We start from the raw sequence: 19,811 nt of genomic DNA on the forward strand, positions 1-19,811 counted from the left end.
CCTCCTTTTAGTCGCCATATCTCCCCTATTTTGATTTTATTGCCCTTCGCAAAATCTAAGAAATCATCTGTGTTCATTGTGTGTAGTTCCCCTGAGTTACTGTCTATGCCCACAAAACATTGTAGAATCATTTTGCCAAGATAGTATGTTATGGAATCAAGCAAGTGCTTTGAAAGTATTCAGCACTGCACACAATTTGGAGGAAGAGGATAGGTTGAAGAGAGGAGTTTTTTTGCGATTGAAGGATTTTCATTCATTTTGCAAACCGTTCATGGGTAAACACTATATTTTAAGTGAATTAAATGATGTCAGTTGAATATTAAGGATCACAAACCTGAATACACTCCAGACATTTGTGGAAGTGATACATAAACTTTACTTTAGAGTGAATAACTTAAGAGAATTATGCACGGATATCAGTAAAAGTGATGAATATGAGGTCTGCTCAAAAAATTCCAGAACTTTGTGCACAAAATTTTCCTATGCTTACCTCTTACTTATTGTGCCTAGTCTCCTTCGAAATACTCTCCTCCACAATGGATACACCACTCCCAATGCTGTTTCCACTTCCTGAAGCAGTCTTGGTAGGCCTCTTGCTGGATCACGCACCATATGCGAATTTTCTTGTATCTCGCCTTTGTTGCAAATTTTCGTCCTTTCAGTGAGGTTTTCAACTTTTGAAATAAAAAAGGTCTGCAGAGGCCAGGTCTGGAAAGTATGGAGCGGGAGCAGGAGGAGAAAGAGGAGGAGGAGGAGGAGGAGGAGGCAGCACAGTGATTTCACTTTTTGTGCAATACTCATGTACCAACAGGGATGAACGTGTGGGTGCATTATTGTGGTGCAAGAGCCACGAATTGTTTCATCACATTTCAGGCCGTTACCTGCTCAAATTTTCTCGCAGGCATCACAACATGTCCTGATAGTACGGTCAATTATAAGTTTGTCCCAGTGGCGTGAATTCACGATGAACTAATCCTTCAAAGTCAAAGGAAACTATCAGCTTGACATTTGACCTTTTAACATTTCCCGACCCATTGTCAAGACTGAAGCTCAGCATCATAACCATTGGACTTTCTGGTCTTGATTCGTGAGCCATGGGAAGAACTTGAGGGCAACATGATGCATTTCAAAATGCTGTGTCAGGATTTCATGATATCCAACTGAAATATTACATTCTTCTGGGATCTCTTGGAGAGCCTGTCTTTGATTGGCATGCACAATTTCATTGACGCTCTTGAGATGAGCATCATAGTTATACGTCGAAGAGCGTCCTGAACGAGTGTCATCTTTAACTTATATCCGGCCATTTTTAAACCATGTGAACCATTCGTTAGACTGTGTGTGGCTTGAGTAGTTATTGCCGTAGGCTTCCTGCAGCATTTGGTGTGCCTGTAAAGGTTTTCTTGAGTTTCATGCACATCTCAAAATTCACAAACTGTGTGACACAAAGTTCTACTCAATACAGCACTGAACAATAAGTAACAGACATAAAACCATGAAACTTCCAGCAGTTACACATTAAACACAGGTATGTGCAGGGTTGCCAACCCCGTTTCGCTCCAATACACCATTGGCGTGAAATTACGAATGTTCTGGAATTTTTTGAACGGACTTCATATATTATAATGGGAACTCGAGGAAGAAGACAAATTACCACATTCCTTTCTTTTAAAAGCTAATCTAAAAACAAACAGCAAGTCTCGAACTAATTAAACAGGATGTAAGGTTACAGATATAGTTACTACTCGAGTATCAATACCTAGACCTTAAACACAGCAGCACTGCCACTGGGGGAACCCCCAGTGATCAAGAAGCTCAGTTTGGTGCCAGCCATTATGGGTGACACGAAAGGCAAGGAGTTCTGGGGCTTCTTGGCTAGATGTCAGACATGGTAGGACGATACATGGCTATGTGCCATGAGAAGTTCGATAGAATTGTTAAATGTTTGTGGACAGGATTGAGAACTGATCATTATTAGAACTGAGTTGTTAGCAAAGATACATAGAAGCAATGGTTAACCCAGAAAAGTAATAACAAGCAGAAGTCTCCTTTCAAATCCTTTTTGTGTTTATTAGAACTATCTGAGGGAAGATTTATAATGGCAAGTGTGATGATTTTGATAAGGCATGTACTGGCAGGCACACAGTCCCAATTTTAGTCTTCAGGTGCTTGTTACATGGGAGTAAGATGCCCACTCTAAGATGTGCATCATCATCATTAGTACGATCATCGTGGTTATATCAGCACAGCTGGTTTTAGAAAGAAACTTGGCCATGTTTGGTACTAATAACGGAGTAGGTGTTTGACAAGAGTGACGCAATCACGACAATGAGTAAATATATAGAGATGTGATTTCTGCTAAGTCATGGTGTGCAGTGTGGTCAATTTGCTGAAGTATACAAGTAATTTTTAATGTTTATAGCTGCTGCAAAATAAAAATGCTGATCTTCTTTCCTTTTAAACTGAACTATATACTACTTTAATTTTTGTTGCCGTGTCATCATCAGTTGCATGTAATATTATTATGTTGATAACTGTCTTGTTAGCTCCATGAACAAGCAACAGAATAAAACCAATTTTGTCATACTATAAGCATTTTGCTTATTCTTTTTTGTTTTATATTTTACAAGCACCATCTGTGGAAAGGTTTGCGGCTGCTGCTCTAGATGAGTGCTCACTTTGCTGGTTTTATAGCTGATGTTCTTCTTCTGTTTTTTTGAATTATCACTAGCACAGCACTGAGAACATACACACATTTTCTTCATGTTTTGCTTTCAAAAGTAAAAGTCCCACAAATGTTTGTAAAGAATTCGAGTTAGTATTTTGCAGCCGTGACTTATTAAACTGATAGTTCGATAATTTTCAAATGTGTAAACACCTGCTTTCTTCGGGATTGGAATTATTATATTCTTCTTGAAGTATGAAGGTATTTCACCTGTCGTGCATCTTGCTCACCAGATGGAAGTATTTCATCATGGCTGGCTCTCGCACGGCTATCAGTAGTTCTAACGGAATGTTATCTACTCCCAGGGCCTTGTTTCGGCTTAGATCTTGAAGTGCTCCGTCAAATTCTTCACAGAGTATCATACCTCTCATTCCATCTTCATCTATGCCCTCTTTGATTTCCATAATATTACTCTCAAGTACATCACCCTTGTATAGACCCTCTACATACTCCTTCCACCTTTCTGCTTTCCCTTCTTTGCTTAGGATTGGTTTTCCATCTCAGCTCTTGATATTCATGCAGGTGGTTCTCTTTTCTCCAAAGTATCTTTAATTTTCCTGTAGGCAGTATCTACCCTACCCTTATTGATATATGTTTCTACATCCTTACATCTGCCCTCTAGACATCCCTACTTAGCCATTTTGCACTTCCTGTCAGTCACATTTTTGAGATGTTTGTATTCCTTTTCACCTGCTTCATTTATTGTGTTTTTATATTTTCTCCTTTCATCAACTAAATTCAGTATCTCCTCTGTTACCTAAGGATTTCCTTTTACCTACTTGATCCTCTGCGGCCTTCACTATTTCATCTCTCAAAGCTTCCCATTCTTCTTCTACTGTATTTATTTCCCCCATTCTTGTCAACCGTTCCCTGAGGCTCTCTCGGAAACTCTCTGCATCCTCTGGTTCTTTCAGTTTATCCAGGTCCCATCTCCTTAAATTTGTACCTCTTTGCAGTTTCTTCAATTTTAATCTACAGTTCATAACCAATAAATTGTGGTCAGAGTCCACATCTGCTCCTGGAAATGTCTTACAATTTAAAACCTGGTTCCTAAATCTCTGTCTTATCATTAAATAGTCTATCTGAAACCTTCCCGTGTCCCCACGCATTTTCCATATATACAACCTTTCTTTCATGATTCTTAAAACAAGTGTTAGCTAAGATTAAGTTATGCTCTGTAATTCTACCAGGCGGCTTCCTCTTCCATTCCTTACTTCCAGTCTCTATTCATCTACTACTTTTCCTTCTCTTCCTTTTCGTACTATCGAATTCCAGTTCCAAGTTTTCGTCTCCCTTCACTATCTGAATAATTTATTTTATCGCATCATACATATCTTCAATTTCTTCATCTGCAGAGCTAGTTGGTATATAAACTTGTACTACTGTGGTAGCCACGTGCTTGTGTCTATCTTTGCTACAATTATGCACCGCTATGCTGTTTGTAGTAGCTTATTCACATTCCTATTTTTTTATTCATTATTAAACCTAATCCTGTATTCAACTGACCGAACTTCACTAATTCCCACTGCATCTAACTTTAACCTATCCATTTCCCTTTTTAAATTTTCTAACCTACCTGTCCGATTAAGGGATCTGAAATTCCATGCTCCGATCTGTAGAACGCCAGTTTTGTTTATTCTGATAACGATGTCTTCCTGAGTAGTCATGCCTGGAGATCTGAATGGCGGATTATTTTACCTCCAGAATATTTTACTCAACAGGACGCCATCATCAGTTAACCATGCAGTAAAGCTGCATGCCCTTGGGAAAAATTATGACTGTAGTTTCCTCTTGCTTTCAGCCGTTCGTAGTTCAGCACAGCAAGGTCGTTTTGGTTGATGTTACAAAGCCAGATCAGTCAAATCATCCAGACTGGCTCCCCAGAAACTACTGAAAAGGTTGCTGCCACTCTTCAGGAACCACATGTTTGTCTGGCTGTCAACAGAGACCCCTCCGTTGTGGTTGCACCTACAATACGGTTATCTGTATCACTGAGATATTCAAGCCTCCCCAACAACGGCAAGGTCCATGGTTAATGTGAGGGCAGTACTACGTAGTCAGTTTAAAATCCATGGAGGCTGACAAAAGTGGGTAAATGACGGATCAGGGCTCTAAATGTCTGGTCTGGGGTTTCAAGAATAAAGTAATTGGTCCCAGTTTTATTGATGGGACTATGTAGCCACAAATGTTCAGAGTTTTACAAATATGCTTCCACAGTTGTTAGAAGACATCTGTTAGTCATACTGTGATACTAGTAAGACAAATGCCCCACCCATGGCATTCAGATAATCACAGACCATTTAATGGAACATTTGACAATCATTGTATACGTCGTTTTGGAAACATTAAATGGCCTGGATGCTCAACAGACTTAACACCACCGGAAAATTAAAGCCAGAGTTCTACTTACAAACACTGACTCTCAAAAACATGAAATTCGTAGCTTGTGCTGTATAAATGCAGATGAAATTCAGCACCCAGTATTACCTGTCCAGAACTACTTTATAGCATATATTAGTGAACTTGAGCAACACACAAATGATACCAGAGTTATGCATTTGCTTATATTTGGTGCAGCAGGGCTGACACTCCTGATGATTCAACAGGAGTTGCACCTCATATATTGCTACTGTTTGATAAGCTCCATACATGTTATGTTGTCAAAGTCCTCTTGAAAGAATTACCTCCAAATTTCACCACATTCTTCACTATGGCTTGGTAAAAATGCACTGTGATATTTTTACTTGTTCTGAATATATTTCGGAGTATCCTGTCTTTGCCACTTCACGCAGTATATGGATTCCAAGTTGAGCATGGTATCGTGTCATGTGTTGAATATCTGTTTGAAGTGGAACCAAACTATTGAATGTTCGTGTTGTGAGAACAGGTAATCACGAGTCATGGAGGCCATGGAAGAAACTTAAATTTGGTAAGTAATTAAGCAAGAAGTAGTCACTATTCACGACTATATTTCACTTTTGTGGGTCTGTCTCTTTTTCTTTAAGGGCTTAACTGATTTATATTGGAATGTAAATCTGTACCCATATAGATGGAGCTAAATGCCTAGTGTGAGTGCTAACACGATTTTCTCATCATGTGCCAGTGTACTATATATCTTTTCTCTGCAAGTCTAGGGTTGTTTTTCCTTACTTACAAATGATACTACAAGCAAGTTGCAACCAAGATTAAATTGTTCTGTTATTTCGCAAAGTAAATGCTGTACTACATGGCAACTGTTAACTTTACCGCCAGGAAAAACTTTGAAATATTATAAGACATTGTCTGGTGGCAGTCAGTAGGAAGTGATGCAAGGACTGTAGCAGCTCTAAAGCTGCAAAAGCACTTCAAATGGTCTGGTTGAGATTAAAACTCTAAAAGGTCTTTACTCACTACACACACAATGTGTCCTGACATTTTTTCTTCTTTTTCAGCGTTCTGTGTCTCATTTGGTAAAAACGGAACCCTTACGAGATCAATTTGCTATCTGTATGTCTGTTGGACTGACTGTTTGCCTTTTTCTCAGGAACTGATAGACATGTCATACTGAAATTATGTCACAAACTAAGGTTGATAGTTCCTTGGTGACGTGAAATGTTTAAGTTTGTAATTCAATGTGTTGAAAGGTATGGCCCTTTATGTCACATACTTCAATATATGCATAACTTATGAAAACCTACAAGGTACTTTCTAATCATTTAAAATCATGAAATTTGTCAGGGAGCATAATTTCACAGTACAAGCAAAAGGAAAACTGTGAAAATTGTTAATTTATAATCATTTAACTTTTTTTTCCATGTTATCCATCTGTTAAGGCCCTTTCTCCCAGAAACAGGTGGAGGTATCAAGTCGAAATTTGTCAGATACCAATGTCTACAGTTCCTTGGTGGTGTAAAAAATTAAAGCTTCTAAATTAATGCAATCACAGATACAGCAGCCATCTGTGTTACATATATTGATACTTGCCAACTTTCTCATCAGTCATTAGATCAACCATATATAGTGATAAAGCATAAGGAAACTGAGAGGTCGTGAGATTGAAGCTCTGCTGGGCCACAGATTGTAAAGTTTTCATTTTAATGCAGCCCTCACCTCTTATCAGTGTGAGGAGTTGCCAGAAAAAACATGTGGTTTGGATTCCACATTTAAACTGTAGGTCCATTTTTCCTGGGTGGATAACTAGGGTAGGTTAGGGACACACAAGTCATCGAAGTCACGTCTAGTAGGAAGACTTACACCAGGCCATTGGGCCACAGGAAATTGTTGTCAAAAAAGCTACAGTGGACTTTGGTGTTCTTGAAGATACTTCCAATAAAGAGAACTTGTTCCTCGTGTGACTTAATCATTTCCACAAGGGTACACTCAGATTGAAGAACAAGGGTTTAGAGTTCTAGGAACTTTGCGAGGTTGAATGTACCCAACAACCAGATGACACTTGCCGGGCAGAGAGGTGCATTGAGTAGAATGGAAAGACAATAAAATATTTATGAGACATAGTGCAATATTACACTGCTGGAAATTGAAATAAGAACACCGTGAATTCATTGTCCCAGGAAGGGGAAACTTTATTGACACATTCCTGGGGTCAGATACATCACATGATCACACTGACAGAACCACAGGCACATAGACACGGGCAACAGAGCATGCACAATGTCGGCACTAGTACAGTGTATATCCACCTTTCGCAACAATGCAGGCTGCTATTCTCCCATGGAGACGATCGTAGAGATGCTGGATGTAGTCCTGTGGAACGGCTTGCCATGCCATTTCCACTGGCGCCTCAGTTGGACCAGCGTTCGTCCTGGACGTGCAGACCGCGTGAGACGGCGCTTCATCCAGTCCCAAACATGCTCAATGGGGGACAGATCCGGAGATCTTGCTGGCCAGGGTAGTTGACTCACACCTTCTAGAGCACGTTGGGTGGCACGGGATACATGCGGACGTGCATTGTCCTGTTGGAACAGCAAGTTCCCTTGCCGGTCTAGGAATGGTAGAATGATGGGTTCGATGACGGTTTGGATGTACCGTGCACTATTCAGTGTCCCCTCGACGATCACCAGTGGTGTACGGCCAGTGTAGGAGATCGCTCCCCACACCATGATGCCGGGTGTTGGCCCTGTGTGCCTCGGTCGTATGCAGTCCTGATTGTGGCGCTTACCTGCACGGCGCCAAACACGCATACGACCATCAATGGCACCAAGGCAGAAGCGACTCTCATCGCTGAAGACGACACGTCTCCATTCGTCCCTCCATTCACGCCTGTCGCGACACCACTGGAGGCGGGCTGCACGATGTTGGGGCGTGAGCGGAAGACGGCCTAATGGTGTGCGGGACCGTAGCCCAGCTTCATGGAGACGGTTGCGAATGGTCCTCGCTGATACCCCAGGAGCAACAGTGTCCCTAACTTGCTGGGAAGTGGCGGTGCGGTCCCCTACGGCACTGCGTAGGATCCTACGGTCTTGACGTGCATCCGTGCGTCGCTGCGGTCCGGTCCCAGGTCGACGGGCACGTGCACCTTCCGCCGACCACTGGCGACAACATCGATGTACTGTGGAGACCTCACGCCCCACGTGTTGAGCAATTCGGCGGTACGTCCACCCGGCCTCCCGCATGCCCACTATACGCCCTCGCTCAAAGTCCGTCAACTGCACATACGGTTCACGTCCACGCTGTCGCGGCATGCTACCAGTGTTAAAGACTGCGATGGAGCTCCCTATGCCACGGCAAACTGGCTGACACTGACGGCGGCGGTGCACAAATGCTGCGCAGCTAGCGCCATTCGACGGCCAACACCGCGGTTCCTGGTGTGTCCGCTGTGCCGTGCGTGTGATCATTGCTTGTACAGCCCTCTCGCAGTGTCCGGAGCAAGTATGGTGGGTCTGACACACCGGTGTCAATGTGTTCTTTTTTCCATTTCCAGGAGTGTATATTGGAATTAAGTGTTCTACTTGGTGATATGGGTAATGGAATGTCATCAAATTAAACCAGGTGATGCTAAAGGAATTAGTTTAGGAAATGAGATACTAAAAGCAGTAGATGACTTTTGCTATTTGGGCAGCAGACTAACTGATGAATCTGAGGTAGAGAGGATAAAAAATGCAGACTACTGATAACACAGTGTGCCTGAAAAAGAGAAATTTGTTAACATTGAATTTAGTCAGAGTGGGATTTTCACCTCTTGTGGGCAAGTGCTCTATCAACTGAGCTATCCAAGTACAACTCTTGACCTGCCCTCACAGCTTTACTTCCACTAGTACCACTTGTCATATCTTCCCAACTTCACAGAATCTCTTATGCATATCTTGTGGGACTAACAATACTGGAATACCACACTGCACAATAATCTTTCTTCCGGCATTGCTAGTCCCGCAAGATATGCAGGAGAAATTTGTCAAGTTTGGAAGGTAAGAGAAGAGGTATTGGCAAAAGTCAGCTGTGAGGGCAGACTGTAAGGTGGGCTTGGGTAGCTCAGTCAGTAGAGAAGTTGCCAACAAAATGCAAAGGTTCCAGGTTTGAATCCCAGTGTCACACACTGTTTTTAATCTGACACAGAGTTTCAAATCAGTGCACACTTCACTGCAGAGTGCCCATTGTTTCCTCACTCTCTCTAAAGGTGTTATTTGCCAAACATGAGCAACAACATTCATTTCATACAATGATATATTCACTACCTCTTTTGTCTTGCATGAATTGTCTTCAAGTGCTTTGAGATGCCATCTCTTTATAGTTATTAAGGTACTCCATAAATCTGGGGAGGTCCACTGAACGAGAGAACAGATCAAGATTGATTTTTAACCATTTGGTAGCAAACAATGGGTAACAACTTTCATCAGTGAGTACTGCTCTGCAGTCCTTGTGATTGATCATTCATGAATTTGATGATGTAGGTACAGTTACAGACAGAGCTGAAAGATGTGCCTACACACACACACACAAAATCTACTTTTGAATGTCTTACGAAGACCTGACAGATGTATTATGAATTCTACACTTTGCGAGCCTTACGAGCAGATCATCTGGAGAGGGTTTAGTTAGCGTCAACTATTCTATGCAATTGAAAGGACAGACAGTACAGTTGTAAGACTAATGTGTGGGATTACATACTTCAGATATACAATTAAAGCAATTTTCTGTGAACTGTGATTAAAAATATCCTTCCCAAGATCAATCAGACATCTCGTCCCATTAGCAGTAGTGGGTAGCAAGTGGTGGTGTGCCAGTCTCTCAGCAACCCATGACGAGATGTTTCCAGTCTTGAAGATAGGGCAATGTGTCGCAAATGTAACTACTGCTGTGTAAAGCACTGACTATATGAATCAAAGGGGGTGATACCATAGTTCCCCAATGGCATCCCATATCGCCACACTAAGTGCCGGGCCTCTGTAACATTGACCAATAGGACTAGCCTGGAAAGACTCTGTGTGTGTGTGTGTGTGTGTGTGTGTGTGTGTGTGTGTGTGTGTGCGCGCGCGCAACTCCCACATCCAATGTTGTCGTCTGGTACACTGCACAGCCGTGTCGAGGAAAGCCGCAACAATCATCATTGTGGTTACAATCTGTGGGGCTTCAGATGTCACAGTCTGTGTCAATACTTCGTGCTGAAAATAAGCCTGTTTTCTGGCTTAAGGTATATGGTATAGCTGTACGGTCCTGCACGGCCAAGTGAAAGAATGTCTGTACCTGTGAATCTTGAAATTTTTCCAGCTTACTAAATATTTTTCATCATGTTCAGGAGTGCAGCTGGTCATTGGCTACTGTGCACGGTTCGTATGTACACCTGCCAATTCACATGGCCTGAACTACAGTGACAGTCTTAGAGTTGCCGTTAAACCATCAGAAACTAAGAGTGTTGTTAAGACACGTGTCACAAAATGGCTTTTATTCTGTTTGTTGACTCTGTCTTGTTCAAGATAGGCAGGATTATATGAAAATTTAAATTGGTGTACTGATTCCCCATCTAAGGTTTCGGACCACCTTGCATCAGTGAAGAATGGTTTGTTATTGCAGAACACTGGAATATATAGGTCAGATCACACGCGCCGTGTAAGAACATGGTGTAGAACATAAATATTGCTCTCGCCTTTTACAGGGTGTATACGTGGACAAGAAAAAAAATTCCCGGATTTCCCGGTTAAAAATACAGATTCTTCCGGATGAAACTACGTATAAAGCAGGTGAAAATACATCCGTGTTAAGCAACAGTATACTTTCCCTCGGAGCTGTAAAATGTATCAGTCCTTTGAATCTTAAATGTATTATACCGGCGGAGGACGTCCCAGCACTTTAGGAAACGAAGTCCAGGAAAAACAATGCGTCTGGAAAGATGTTTGATGCGAGACAGTATGCACAGTTTATTTTCGTATTGCGGAAGTATATACACAAATTACAGCACGGTAGCTTGAGAAGCTCTAAAATAGAGATTGCGTTGAGCGATGCGCTTTTGTCAGCCAGACGCCAGTCATAGCTCATGTCACTTGAGTCTCGCTAGCGAATGACGGCAGTTACTCAAGAGCACGAGGCCTACGGGAAAGACAGGCTGTGGCGCGTACGTTACGAAGGTAGGCAGAGCTCGCTCAACTCAGCAAAGTGCGTTTCTACACCAGTTAACCCGTAACTACATGTGTAATTACGAACGAGAATTGCATCGTCTATTGGAATGCACTATTACGGAATCTTACCGTTGTTAGTCCTACAATGATAGGAAGTCCGTAGGCCTACTAACAGGCTCTAATTTGGCAACTAAAATCATGCCAAAATGATTATCAGTTGCGTAAGGCACCACATCTTCTATGAAAGGAGAACTGTTATGGAGTAGAGACTAAATGCTACATACGAGCGGTTATACCATTTCTATCGAGAATTGATTTTAAATTTTGTTGTACGGATAGTAATCAGTAAGACTTCATAATAACGGATTCCAGTACAAGATGCAATTCTTGCTAGTATGCACGCACCTAGTTGCGAGTTAACAGATTTAGAAACATTTTGACGGCTGAGTTACGGGAACGAGCGAGCTCAGGCCATTCTTCGTGATGTTCGCGCCGCGGCCTGTCTTTCTCGTGGGCCTCGTTCAAAGCATAAGACATGTTATGTAATCAACCACTAGCAGCATCATTGCTAAGTAGCGCGACCATGAGAAGACGAAAGGTTAATGGGTGAAAGTAATGTAAGTACACTATATCTTCACGAAATGCTGAACTATCACATACAATATTGGGCATTAACAATGTTTGCTGTTTTTCTCGGAGGGCATGGTTAGGGAGGAACCTAAGAATGCTTCGGAAACTGAACTGCTGTATTTGATGTATTTCGTACATCTACTCCCGTACTACGCAAACATGCAGTTCAAATGCCGATGCGCATCAAAGATCTTTCCAAAACGCGTTGTTTTTTGCTGGATTTCGCTTCCTAAAGTGCTCGGAAATATAAAACCCCTAACCCTTCCACAAGCCGTTTTCCAATAACACAATTTATTTAGTTTTTATTTCGTGATCATGGCTGCAGCGATTTAGGAGAACCTTTACAGAGTGAAGTTTATACTTAGTTGTAGTCGGTGTCATGTGTTCTCGAAGAGTGATGCAACAACTTTTAGATTGTTTTTATTCGAAACTCCGAATATACTGTACAACATTTAAACACCCACTGACGTAAGGCTGCGAGCATTCACAGCAACGTCTGGGGATCTTTGCGAGCATTCTGCGTTGTGCCTGGCTGGGACTGGAGTGACAATGAAGGATGGGACAGAATAGCAGCAGTCACCACGGCATCAGCTGGCCAATGCAAAGCGATCCAGTGACTAGATGAAGTGGGAAGACACATCGCTGCGAGCTGAGATGGTGAGGTGAGGCGATGTGAGGCAACGAAGCCAGCAATTGATCACACGAAGGACGAGCCATCGCTTTCAGCAGCTAACATCGTTACATGCCTGCTCAAAATCCCAATACCGTGAAACGCCATAATAATACAGCCGCTGTTACCGAGATTAAATACAAATAAAACAATTGCCGTTTACACATCCAATGCCAAAAAATATAACTTGGTATATGTAAAGAGAAAAAAGAAACGTCGAGAGAGTATTATAGGAAAATACTACCTGTCAAAGAGTCTTGAAATAAGAGTTTATTGAACCGAGTAGCATGTTCTTCAGATGATCAGACTACGGTGTAGTTAGCACGTTTCAGGTTGTTTTTGTGCTCTATCTTTGCAACAAACATTCGCAGATGCAGAAGCAGTTACTAGAGCGCACACCGCAACGTCTACGTTCTCCAGCCATCGGATCACGCAAAACTTCAAGGGCAACCGTTCCGATTCCGTGGTCCAAATATACAGAGCTAATCTGGCATGGAAATCCTTAAATAGGTTTTACAAGGCATGTACAAACTGAATTATCATTCAGTGTGTTTCCTTTACTGCGGACTTGATTAGAAGAAAAATATGGAGAGGGGGCGTGCAAGTACGTCAAAGAACAGCAAGAAAACATAGCGTGAAGACAACAATAACAGCTGAAGAGCGTTTATTACGTTTCTAGGTACGGAGGGATACATAAAAAGCGACATTATCCATATACTGGATGTCAAGTAAAATCATATTTTAAAATTCAGCGGGTAAATCATTCCTCTACAAGTAAATCAACATGTACGCTGGTACAGAATCTAGGCTTTAAATTAAAATCGGTATAGGTACAACAGAAGGTCTACCAAGTCCTAAAGCACTTCGGAAATTTTACATAAAGTAGAGCGCCTCAGCTGTAAAGTAACTAGGAGGCCAAGTCGTTCGTAACCAACAGGCTTCATAACTTAGAAATCGTGGATGGCAGACGAGAGCAAGTAACGAATAGCAGCAGACAGAGAGAGAGAAGAAGAAGAAGAAGCCTCATGGTAAGGAATAAGCTAGAACGAAAAGGTGGCGAAGCCTTCAGAACTTTGGTCGATGAGCGCGGTGGCCTTAATATCCTCCGTCTTTGTAACTGAGGTGCTGTACTTTACATGCACACGTACAGGGCAAAGTTTTATACACTGACAAGGTAGGTAACACTCATGGTGTCATATTTCATTATGCGTAATAACGAGGCGCAGCCTTATTTACATCCATCGTTCCTTTTTCTCCAATAAAGGTTGCCCACCAACAATCACTACGACTGCGCCATGTCGATTGGTTTTCAAGAGAGCTGGCTTTCAGATCCAGCATTCAAGGACTGGTTGGTGAAAGTACCCACAGACCTTTATAGTGCTAAATGTGGATTATGTCCAGGGACCCTCATTAACATCCGTACTATGGGCAGATCGGATCTTACAAGTCACATGACAAAATCCAAGAAGCACGTCGCGAAAGCAGCTGCCATGAGAAGCACTGCAAGTTTGTACGTCTACACCCGGCCGGCGGCGACCACTTCAACAGTTCAACCCAGCAGACAGATTCTGCTTCCACTATCACATCTGCGGATTCAGCTGGGTCAGCAACAGTAGCGTTGGCCGCTGGAATTGTCGCGCCTCTGCAGAAGGATGTCACTGCAATGTCAAACCCCGGGGATAAACTAAGAGGAATTGATTGGATGAGAGTAAAAGACGAAGTAACAAAGACGGAAATATTGTGGTGTTTGGAGTGCATCGTTTCACACAATTCACTGCTTAGTTCTGCGAACGACGTGTTACTTTTCCCCGCAATGTTCCCCGACAGTGAAGTGGCCAAGAGCATGCGTTTACGAAAGGACAAAATCGGTTATATCGTGCAATATAGACTAGCTCCCTTCTTTGATTATCTGTTGTATTGTCTAATAATAATTAAAATGTTTCTTTAATAACATGTTTTTAAAACAAATGAATATGATAGCGTTATTTATTTTAAACTGCTAACACCCATAGATGTTTAAATACACATTGCAAACAATAACTTTCGTGATTCAAAAACGTTTGAAAAATAAACCTAATTTAAGAAATTAACTATTAAAATAAAGACCAGAGGTAAAATTTAGAAACACGAAAATCAGAAAATTAAAGACTGTAAAAATGCACAAAAATATTTTACGGAAAAAATCTCTTATTATTCTAAAACGAAAGAAAGTAATTAAAGGTCTTTAACAATTGAGTCGAAACAAGGCCCCGGGAGTAGACAACATTGCATTAGAACTACTGACAGCCTTGGGAGAGCCAGTCCTGACAAAACTCTACCATCTGGTGAGCAAGATGTATGAGACAGGCGATATACCCTCAGACTTAAAGAAGAATATAATAATTCCAATCCCAAAGAAAGCAGATGCTGACGGATGTGAAAATTACCGAACAATCAGTTTAATAAGTCACGGATGCAAAATACTAACGTGAAATCTTCACAGACGAATGGAAAAAATGGTAGAAGCCAACCTCGGGGAAGATCAGTTTGGATTCCGTAGAAACATTGGAACACGTGAGGGAATACTGACCCTACGACTTATCTTAGAAGATAGATTAAGGAAAGGCAAACCTACGTTTCTAGCATTTGTAGACTTAAAGAAAGCTTTTGACAATGTTGACTGGAATACTCTCTTTCAATTTCTAAAGGTGGCAAGGGTAAAACACAGGGAGCAACAGGCTATTTACAATTTGTACAGAAACCAGATGGCGGTTATAAGAGTCGAGGGGCATGAAAGGGAAGCAGTGGTTGGGAAGGGAGTGAGACAGGGTTGTAGCCTCTCCCCGATGTTATTCAATCTGTATATTGAGTAAGCAGTAAAGGAAACAAAAGAAAAATTCGTAGTAGGTATTAAAATCCATGGAGAAGAAATAAAAACTTTGAGGTTCGCCGATGACATTGTAATTCTGTTAGAGACAGCAAATGACTCGGAAGAGCAGTTGAACGGAATGGATAGTGTCTTGAAAGGGGGATATAAGATGAACATCAACAAAAGCAAAACTAGGATAATGGAATGTAGTCGAATTAAGTCAGGTGATGCTGAGGGAATTAGAGTAAGAAATGAGACACTTAAAGTAGTAAAGGAGTTTTGCTATTTGGGTAGCAAAATAACTGATGATGGTCGAAGTAGAGAGGATATAAAATGTAGACTGGCAATGCAAGGAAAGCGTTTCTGAAGAAGAGAAATTTGTTAACATCGAGTATAGATTTAAGTGTAAGGAAGTCGTTTCTGAAAGTATTTGTGTGGAGCGTAGCCATGAATGGAAGTGAAACATGGACGATAACTGGTTTGGACAAGAAGAGAATAGAAGCTTTCGAAATGTGGTGCTACAGAAGAATGCTGAAGATTAGATGGGTACATCACATAACTAATGAGGAGGTATTGAATAGGATTGGGGAGAAGAGAAGTTTGTGGCACAACTTGACTAGAAGAAGGGATCGGTTGGTAGGACATGTTCTGAGGCATCAAGGGAACACCAATTTAGTTTTGGAGGGAAATGTGGAGGGTAAAAATCGTAGAGGGAGACCAAGAGATGAATACACTAAACAGATTCAGAAGGATGTAGGTTGCAGTAGGTACTGGGAGATGAAGAAGCTTGCACAGGATAGAGTAGCATGGAGAGCTGCATCAAACCAGTCTCTGGACTGAAGACAACAACAACAACAACGATAAGCCGCAAGCTTTTGTATTTAAATAAAAATAATAATAAAATGAGAAAAATTGAGGAATGGAAGAGGTAAAAGGCATACTTGTCCTTACTGAAAGCAAATTTTAGAGCGGTGTGTATAATAGCTGCGCTTGACACAGGTTTTCGCTCTAAAACTGGACTAATTTCGTACGAGACCAAGGTACGGATGTCCCGCTACCTGTCGCTTGACTGGTGCTGTATTCTGTTGTCCATTTACAGGATTAGTTAGAAAGAAGCAGTAGCGAACGTTGGAGCTGTTCGGAGACGAAGAGACAATTCACTGGCAAAAAAAAGTAGAAAAGAAGCGAACTGGTATTGCTTTGCATGCCAGAACACTTCATCTTTTCTATACTATAGAAAAGTCGAAGTGTTCTGGCTTGAAGAGACTTGTGAAGTTGTGACATTCCTCAGTAACACATTATGCACTTTCTTTGAAGGTCGATTATACTTTTTGCCATCGATTGCATAATTTTTTATCTATGAAAGAACAACATTAAATATGAAAACTAACTTGAAGCTCGGTCTTTTTTTCAGCGTGTGTTACACGTTAAGTCATATCAAACACAAATGTGCCGGTAAAATTTTAAATAGTGGCATAAATGACATCTTCTGGGCCAGAAATTTTCCAAATGGCGATACTCAAAGTGTTACGTTTTGAATGAGAGTTATAACGCCCTGTGATTTAAGAAATTAACTGCGCATTCTCACACGTAACATAATTCATCTTCCGTGGTAATTTTCTTTGAAACTAACGTTTCTCAAGCCACTATTCGTAATATTTTCCAGTGATCTGTTAGAAATGTAAACAATTGTGACGTCACGCTCATCGAATACACGTTAGTTGTTACGGGCGTACTGCATAATCTTCGACCTAAGGCCTTTGACACTTTTTGGTGTCGGCAAACTGGTCTGTGCATTCTGTAAATTACCCATTTTCTAGGCAACTAAACTTTTATTTTGGTCTTATTCTCTGATTTATGTTTTATTGCTGCAATATTATTCAGCAGTAGTGGGCTTAAGTTCTTTGTCAGCGTATCAGATCTCACACGTCAAACCTACAAAAATTTCACTGAAAACTAAAACAATGAAAAATCCCGGAATTCCAAAAAATTCCCGGGTTCTTCCCGGATTTGTCTCGGATGAAAAAATTCACGGGTTTTCCCCGGATCTCCCGGATGTCCCGGGCCGTATACACCCTGTTTACAACGCACATAGCTGCCATTGCTGAACATTATATATACACCTGGCGCACAAAGGAAAATGATAAAACAACAATTCTGGCTTCTGCAAATTCGTTTTGGGGTTCCATTATTAAAAAGGCCATGTAGATATACGTGACAGAAAACCTTATTAACCAGGGCAGTGCCTTAACTGTGTAACGCTACAGCGAGTGTCAAATGTCTGAAAAACTAAGTTGTGTATTTCTGCAATCAAGGGCGGATCCTGCTCACAGTGTAGTAAATCTTGCTGTGACGATCTTCACATATGCGCAAAATGCGTACAGCGACATGGGTAGCCAACATTAGTCGTAAACAACTTTGTAGTGTGGCGGTTACACGTACAAATGTATCTTCGGTACCTGCGCCTCCGTCGAATCTGGCTGAAAAGAGGGTGTCAGAAATAGGCTGTTTACTTTAATTGCATTCAAATGTTGAATAAAGCTCTGTCTACGGCCATATCGAGTTTCATTTATTTACATCGTGCACAGATAATCAGTTACATACTACACTCGGTTGATGTCATGTAATGTGGTTGTTCGAGTGTGATGACACAACACTGAAGCGACACAAAAGTTCACAGTCCAGAATGATACTCTTAATACCCAGTCTTTCAGATCTAACAGTCAAATCAGTACGAACACGATGTGCACAGTAATCATCATCTGGAAAAAGTGCCGTTCAGTAGATAAGAATAATTACAAGTTCACGATAATGAAACAACAAACATATTGTGAAGCGAACTCCCAAACACGAAATCTAGTTCAATTGCGGTACATTTTGCGACTTGTACTAACTCGTGTGCTACACATTATCCCGCATTTTCAGGAATACGTCTTACTTCTTTCAAACTCAAACCAAACTGGCTTAGCATGGCTTCCATCGCAACTCTTTTATTAGTTGACAATAATTAAAACTAAAGTTAACTATTGTTGGTCAACAGGTTTCCGCAAATTACAATTAAAGATTCACGTTTCTGAACAAATGAGTAGTGGAGAGGTATTTGTTGCAACTAGTAATTTTATATATGATGATAATTTCTACTGAATTACGCTGGCTAGTTGGTCTAAATATGAGACACTATTTCAGGAACAATGGTTTTACGAAAGAATGCTAATTACTCCGGAATTCAATGAGTGCAAATGTTGCTAGTATGTTTTTGTCATTGGCTGCAAGGATACTTCACTTATTTAAGGCCTTCTTGATCAACTTTATCAGGAAGTTTGTGATTGGGTATATGACTACATACGAAAATAACGAGTGATGAAATATCCTCGGATGATCAGCTGAGCTGTGTATTGTCTTGTCGCAGTCTTTCAATGAGCTACGCACCCGTTATTTTCAAGTGGTGATGAATCAATCACTCAATGAGTCTTCGCCTGAAGATAATAAGTACGAAACTCATCGAAACGTTCCTACAAGACATCACAACTCGGCCGAACACCGGAGAATATTTTATCATCGGAATACACCGAGAAAGCCCTTTTTTTCGAAGTTCATGTTCACGCAAATATTTTCCTGAATTTTAGAATTTTAAACGCTAGGGACCATAACGTGATTGCTTGCATGGATATATGTATAATGAATGTTCATGGTGGTTACAGACAAACACAAGAAACCACTGAGAAGTGATTGTTAAGCACTATTGTCAGTATTAGCAGTTTCTGTTCACCTAGAGACAGATCGAGACGAATTTCCGATTCACTGATTTTGTTGCGAGACCAACTGGTACGTACGTACACATTCTCGTATTTCCACTATCAGTATGAATCAAGGCAATTTACGTAACGGTACCAGTGTACTAAAATGGCTGTTTTAATTAAGAATGAGTGAATGTGGAATTGAAGATTCATAGAAGGTGCCTCCTTCCCCCCAAAGAGAAAACTGAAATCGAAACACACTCAAGTGTTTCTGAAGATTTAGGAAAGTACGTTTTCATGGTTTAAACCGGGACCGAACATATATCAGGCGTTTTGTGTTTTATGCAAAAACGATTTTAGCATTTCACACAGCTGACTAAACGACTTTCGCCAACATGCAGAATGTGAAGGGCATGCATTAAAAGAAAAATGGTGTTGAACTAAAGAAACTCCAGAATTATTTCGTAAATAAAAAGAATACAATGGAACACTATAACGTTGGTGGAGAACTTGCTGGCTCCTAAAAGTGTGAATGACTCTTTAGATATTTTAAGAGGCTCAGAAAAACTTCAATTTTTTTCCATCGGTAAAGGACGCATCAAATAAGGACAACAGAAAAATGTTTCCTGGTTGCATTCGCCGTTTTAACCCA

The sequence above is a fragment of the Schistocerca nitens genome, chromosome 1 (genome assembly GCF_023898315.1).
Source record: "Schistocerca nitens isolate TAMUIC-IGC-003100 chromosome 1, iqSchNite1.1, whole genome shotgun sequence".
NCBI lineage: Eukaryota > Metazoa > Arthropoda > Insecta > Orthoptera > Acrididae > Schistocerca > Schistocerca nitens.